We start from the raw sequence: 7,981 nt of genomic DNA on the forward strand, positions 1-7,981 counted from the left end.
ATATTCTTAGTTCAGCTCTAGTTTCTTCATTTAGTCTCTCAACTTCTAAATCACTATGTACATCTCTTTTAGGTAGTTCAACAACTCTTTCATGTACTGTAATCTTAGAATTAGAATGTGCCTCAACTTCATTATGTAACTTGAAGCTTAAATGTAACTTGGTTCCTAAATGCAACTCGACATTCATAGTATGTGACTCAAAAGTCACTAAAACTTGTAGTTGGTTTACAACTTGGTTTACAACATCTTCATCAATAGGCATACCTTCAAAAAAGTATAAAAATGATTTGTATTCTTCTAGTTCCTTCATAAGTTCAACCTCATATATTTCTGTAGATTCATCAAATTTTACATTTGCACTTTCCACAACTTTGTTCGTGTTAGTATTTAAACACTTATAAGATTTACTTCTTGTAGAATAACCAATAAATATACCTTCTTCACTTTTTTCATCTAGTTTACCATTCCTAAAATCTTTGAGAATATAACACTTGCTTTCAAATACCTTAAAATAACTTACATTGGGTGAATATCCATACCATAGTTCAAAAGGTGTTGAATGAGTACTTTTTATGACTTGCACAAATAGATAGTTGTACTTATAGCTTCTCTTTGATGTTTCAAAGAAACAATTTTCTCCATCATAAGTGTCCTAGCATAGTCCATTATAGACCTATTCCTCCTTTCAACAATTCCATTTTGTGGAGGGGTCCTAGGAGTAGACATCTATCTTTTGATTCCTCTATCATTACAAAACATCTCAAACTCATTTGATGTAAATTCTACTCCTCTGTTAGATCTTAAATATTTTAGAATTTTACCTATATCTTTCTCAACTCTTGATAAGTACCACTTAAACATTTGGAAAGCATCAAATTTCTATTTCAAATATATAATAGTCATAAAAAAGAAACATAATGTGCTTATCTCCTTTGTAGCTTTGCACTTCAATTGGTCCACACAAATCAGTATGAACAATCCCTAATATTCCTTTAGAGGTATGAGTCTTACTCTTAAAACTTGACTTTATCATTTTGCCCAACTGACATTGTTTACAAATTATATTGTCAGGATTCTTCAACTTAGGCAAACCTCTGAATATTTTAATGTTACTAATGCTAACCAAGTTATCAAAATTAACATGACATAACCTCTTGTGCCATGGCCACACATAATCAAATTCTACAATTAAACAAGTGGCATCCTCTATATCAAGGTAGAATAGTATACCTCTAGTTTGATCACCTTTCCAACCAATTTTCCATTAGTATCATATATCTTAAAGAAATCTTGTTTTCAAACTCAACCTTATAGCTTGAATTATTCAGTTGTGACACACTCCATAGATTATAGTTAAGTCTTTCAATATAGTAAGCATTGTCACATAAAATATTTTTTATGAGCTTGATAGAAAATTTTTCTTTTATCAGATAGGGTGAATCATTACCAAACCTTACACTATTTTCATCATAATAATTCAAGGTAATGAACTTATCTTTATCTCTAGTTATGTGATGTGAATACCCAATAACAATGACCCATCTATCATTTTTGTTCATACAAGACACTAGTGCAGTTTCCTCATCTTCATCAGATTCATCCTTTATTGCAACATACACCACTTCATCATCATGATTGTCAGATCCATCTTTTATTTCCTCTTTAGCTATGTAGCAAGATTTCTTGCCTTTATTTTTGTAATCTTTGATGTCTTCATCTCTTCTATTTTTGTACTTGTCTCCACCTCTATAATTCTTCTTATCTGGACATCTAGCAGCAATATGACCAACCTCATTACAATTGAAACACATCATAGGTAACTTACCTTTGAACTTGCCTTTACCTCTGTGAAATCTCCTTCCTAGTAGTGCTTCAAGTTGATCTACATCTTCCTCATCTGTATCACTATCACTGGACACATATTTTATCTTATTATTCTTCTTCTTTTCATTAGGTTCCTTCAATTATAGCTTAGCTTTGAAAGTAGATTCAACATTTTAAAATTAATTATTATCAAAATTAGATAGCTCAAAAGTAGTGAGCCTACCTACTAGACCTTCAAGAGTTAGATCATTCCCTTGCATACATCTTAGTTCTTGTATTGCATAAACTCTAATAGCATAGATAGGCAACATTATTCTCAAAAAAATTCTTAGAATAGTATCATCATCTATTTTACCAATAGCCCCTCTTATTGAATTAACATCTTTTATCCTAAAGCAATTTTGAGTAATATTTTCACCTTCTTACATTCTCATATCATCAAACTTACCACTAAGACTTTCAGCTTTAGCTCTTAGAATATTTTGTCACCTCCATAGATAGTTTTTAGATCATCCCACATTTTCTTTGCACTATCACAACCGTTGATATCATCAAACTTGGCATAGCTTAGGACAGAGGAAATCTCCAATATTGCCTAGCTGTGTTCATTCTTCTTTTTCAGATCTTTGGTAGTTAAGACTCTAATAGGATCAATATGCTCAAAAACAATGGTAGATTGTGCATGACCTCAAAGACCTCCTAGGTATAGCTTCATCAAACTTTTCCATGCAGGAAAGGTATCTCAATTAACCTTGAGTACCTCTCTTTTTGATATTTTGATATTTTTGCTTCTAGTACCTTCAAACTAGTCCTCTTAAGTAGATGGCTTTGATACTAACTGGGGGGGGGGGGGGGGGGGTGAATTAGTTATCCAAGGTCTAGATGTATGATTAAAAAATTGTATAGCTTAGTGAATCCATATCCATAAAACATTTTGATCATGAATGTATCCATTAGATTATGCAATCACTTAAACTTGTAGTTTACTGTCAAATCAACTTTGTAGAAATGTAAACATGAAATATAGTAGATTAAATGAAACATTTGACATAATGATTTAATGTGGAAACCCAATTTGGGAAAAACCACCAGTAACATGCTACTCATTCTCACTCTTCTGAAGTGATGCCTTGTGAAAGGCCAACCCTGTTAAAGCTTGCAATGCACACTGTTAAATGTGACTTGGTTGAAGGATTTCAATCACCCTATTAGGAGCAAGGCTTGTTAGAGGACTTTAGACCATTCACTTGGAATGTCACTTGGTTAAAAAATTTACAAAATGAATGTTAGGTCAACCTTAATCCAAAGGATTTACCCTAGAATGATACAATGATTAGAAAGTAACAATAAGGCTTGATCTAATAACAACTTACAACACACTTGCAAATTGCAAATGTTTTAGTCCTCCATTCTTCTTGGCTTTCACACACTTTAGCTATAATAGCTTGTTAATCCTTCAAGAATCCATACCCTTAAGCCCTCTTTCTTTGCTTGCCAATGCAATCTCTTCTCTTAGGTCACTAGATGAAGCAATACCCTAGACTCCTTATCTTCCTTAGGTTCTCGCACATGAAAAACTTTGCTTCTAACTAGCCATCTCTATAAATAAAGAATTAAGATCCTTTTTCATTCATCCTCCATCATCCATTTTAGGGTTAGGTTAGATTAGGTGGGATTCAATGAATCTACCCATCATCTCATTTCATCCCCTTCTATAGACTTCTCCTTCAATCCTCTTTGAATTCACCTCAAAATGGTTCACCATGAACTTTGTGCTGCTAGCTCATCAATCTTATCTTCCACATTGTTCACATAATTCAAGAAATGAAACTTGTCAGGTTAGATTCATTGAATTCTTGGTCTTTTTCATAATGTTGACACTCGACATTAATTGGCTTTTGATGCTCAACACATATTGCATTGCTCAACATCTTCTATCAAATCACTCGGCATGAAGTAAAGTTTATTGGTTCTTGACATCAACTAAACTTTACCCGACTTACACTATTTCACTTGGATTATACTCAAATTGAGTTTTCTCAAATCCAACTCAATTTATTCTTGGCTTATACTAACTTTTCTTGGCACCTACTATGAAAATTTTAAGCTTGGTAGAAAAACTTCATTTAACTTGTTCTTCTGAACTTAATCAGTGTAACCATCCTTTGCAACCTTAAGTAGATTATCAATGCACTATAATATCATTTTCTTAACTGGTCCTTGTACTTCTTTTCCATATCATAACCCAACCTTTCCTTTGGGTTCTATTGTTACCTTATTTTATCAAATCCTTTTTATCAATCAAATAAATGATATTACTTAAATTATATAAGCAATTGTCTTACTAGCAAGTGGTAGGTTTGACATCAGTGACAAAATAATGATTGAAACACATTATCATACTTGTATCAATCTATTTTCAAAAAAAGGTTGATAAAATTTTCTTCACAAATTAGTTGTACATTTGAATCAAATATAACAAACATGATAAAAATGAATGATATTCCATAAACATGAACAATACACATGATCCATGATAAATTGAACACTACTATACTAAATTAAAATGTATGTCCTTGTACACATAAATGAAAAAAATATATATAAAAATACATGTATCCATAGACATAAATTTATATCAAAATACATGTATCCATAGACAAATTATGCAAATATATATCAAAATACATAGATCCATATACAAAATATGGCTGATCATGCCATCAAAATGTGTATAATATAAAAGTTTTTCTATACAATATGGCATATGTCATCGCAAAATGTCTCATAATGCATCCAATGACAACTATACTATCCTATGTTGCTGGTAGATCATCAAAATGTAGCCTCTTCACTGAACTATATGGACCAGATGCCTCCTTCATAAACAAAAAAGGGAAATCCAAAATGGGACTACTGAATTTATATGTTTCTAGGTATCTAACATTGAATTACTAAAATTTATAATGATCCCTTTTTTAATGAAGATTTATAGTTTTAAACTTTCATCATATATAACTCTCTCATTGACCTCCTATGGTAGTTAGGATTCCTCTCATATGTCCTCAACATTGCTCAAACCTTGTTGATTGTGGCATGTATATATATGTTCAAGTATGGTTTTCATATGGATCTACATGTTAAAATATAACATTATAATTGATATAATACTAAATTTAAAATATATAATCAAGAATTCAAACTAAAACTTTCCTCTATTAGCTCCTCCTTTGGAAATAATGGTTGCATGAGAAAAGATGCAAAACTCTGACATCCTCCTGCACACTAGGTGTTTCCTATGAGATACAAAAGTCTAGTTGTTAATATCATGGAAATCAATTTTGATTTTTTTACAAAAATAATGAAAATAAAAACTAAAAGATAGTTATCATATGATGGAGCTCTCGCTATGAATCGAAATGCCAGAGGGTCTATGATGCCAAATCTACTTAGACTCATCATAGTTATCATATGATGGAGCTCTCGCTATGAATTGAAATGCCAGAGGGTCTATGATGCCAAATCTACTTAGAGTCATCACCAATAACCACACCCTATATAGTGAAGAATGTAATTAAATCTCATTAGCACAAATAATTTCCAAGAATGCATTGATATTTAATCACTTTAAAAACACTTAATTACCTTTCCCTTGTCAATGGGTTATACCTCATATCCCACCCTCTACCCCACATTGACATGTGATACCTAGAAGAGAAAAGAAAGATTAGAAACCATATATGTTGCAATATCAAATAGAAAAGCAATGAGAACACAACATAATATACCATAGATATCTCAAAGCCAAATGAAATAGTTGAGAGTGTGACACCATCAACTTTTCTGAGCTCCTCCTTAGTCATCAACTAAAGATGAATGAAGATCACAAACATGTATAAATCGGTATGGGATAAAATTATTATATTATAAAGATTAACTTTAAATAAACTATGTCATAAAAAAATTTTTATACACATACCGACATTGACGGATCACATGGATTTGCACAACCCTCCTCTCTCATGTTAGGGTGTGTAGTATCTATAGGTGCATTTGTTGTATCCTCCTCCTCAAATAGAAACTGATACTTAGAATGATCACCACTTAGACATAGACAAATATTCTTGCATGTTATGCAAGTATGAGGAACACAAACATGTGATGAGCTTGCCGATGATGATCTCGTGCCAGTATCATCAACATGGGGATACAACAATGACCTAATCTAGGATATCAGTAGGCTACTTAATCTATGGATGACCCTAATAGTCTAAGAGCTATCCTCTACAATGATATTAGGATGTTGCACAAGAGGAGGGGGGAGACATTAGTAGGGGCAAAAAAAGTTGTATCTTTCTTCCATTAGGAAAAGGGTGTATCTTGAGAAGCTCCTGCTCCTACACCCATGTTGGGCCTCATGCTCCATTAGTTCACCTTGAGGTCAAACACAAATTTAGCATACAAATTTTTAATGAAATAGAATGGGACCTCTAAATTTCTATGTGGGAGTTTCTCAAAAACCATGCACCAATGATCCCAAAAGTTTTTTACACAACCTCATTTGTGCACCATTTAATTGATAATTTGGGCTTTTTGCGTTCTACATTTTTTATCAATTTTTGGGTTCACAAAAAGGTTAACTATATCATCTTTAATTATGTTTAGGATTACAACCTCATCATAGTCCAACCCATCATCAAACATGGTATGCATTTGTTCCCACCAATGAAGAGCAACATTTTGTTCATTGGTAAGTGTCTCAATATTATCCACTCTAGTGTTTAACATGTATAACATGGGAGCCAATGCAAGTATATTGTTATCTATGGCTTAAAAACCCTTTAGTTTGGTAAGATTCTCTTGTATCAAATCTTCAATTTGAGGAGGGTTTTGAGGGGGTAATGGATCTTTTGGTGGAGGGTTCTGAGGGGGTACTAGATCATTTAGTAGAGGGTTTCAAGGAACTCTATTTTGTGACTTAGTGTTATCAACATCATTCATGTCAGCCATGTCTATTAAATTGCAAAGAATCCAAGAATTAATATTTGTATTAATAGTTTTTAATTAAAATAAAAAATTAGTGATTTTTATTAATTAAAAAAATATAATTCAATGAAAACAATCAAATAAAAAAAAATAACTTACTTGAGGTTGCCTAAATCCGATACTCGATTTGCAATCATATACCCAAAATGGAGGAAAGCAAACACCAAAAGAAAATATTAACAATGAAAAACAAGCTCTCATGTTTTTTGGTTTAAATTTGTGGTCACAGATTTTGAGCACTTGTTCTTATATTGGATACTTGATATCAGATCAGTTTTCTGATATGGAATTGGGTAACCGATATTGGATTGGATACTCGAAAAGTGTTAGTATCACCTTTTTCTTTGGTATCAGGATGGGTGGAAAAAAGTCAAAGCATACTTTGAAACACTTTTAGACATTTTAAAACTATACTTTATTTCACATTGCCACTTTTTGTCACACCATGATCCTACACATACCTATTAAGGGTGGCAAGAACTAAGATAACTTCTTGAGACATTTCTCATTCGAAGCAAAGGACCTTAGAGGATACCCAAAGAGTTAAGAAATGGAGTTTATCACTTGTAATATTAGGGGCTTAAATAAAAAAATCAAATAATTTTCTTTGAAGATTATGATTTATGACCATAAGGTTGATTTTGTTATCATCCAAGAGGTCAAAATGAATAAACACATCTTTGACAAAGTTATAGGATACATATGGTAGGGGGAAAATAATGTCTATAGTGAAGCTATTGGTACTTCAAGAGGTATAACAACTATGTGGAACCCTAATAAGATTAATGGAGTTTAACTCCATTGCTACCCTCACTTCTTGGTTGTGATGTTCGCTGATGTAGGTAGTGATTGGGATCTTTTCAAATTCTATGCTCCTAATATTAGAGGAGCAAGACTACAGGTGTGGGAAGTAGCCTCAACATGTATTGATAACTTAAGGATATAAATATTATATGCATGGGGGATTGCAATACTCCTTTATACTCCTTAGAAAAGCTTGGAGGTGTAAAAGATGTTTCTGAAAGCATGCATGATCTGGATGGTTTTCTTAGGAGGAATGACCTCATTGATATGGAAACTAAGGGAGTGAAATTTACCTGGTCTAACAATA

This window comes from Cupressus sempervirens, chromosome 7 (assembly GCF_028749045.1).
Source record: "Cupressus sempervirens isolate cs-2001-9-10 chromosome 7, ASM2874904v1, whole genome shotgun sequence".
Lineage (NCBI taxonomy): Eukaryota > Viridiplantae > Streptophyta > Pinopsida > Cupressales > Cupressaceae > Cupressus > Cupressus sempervirens.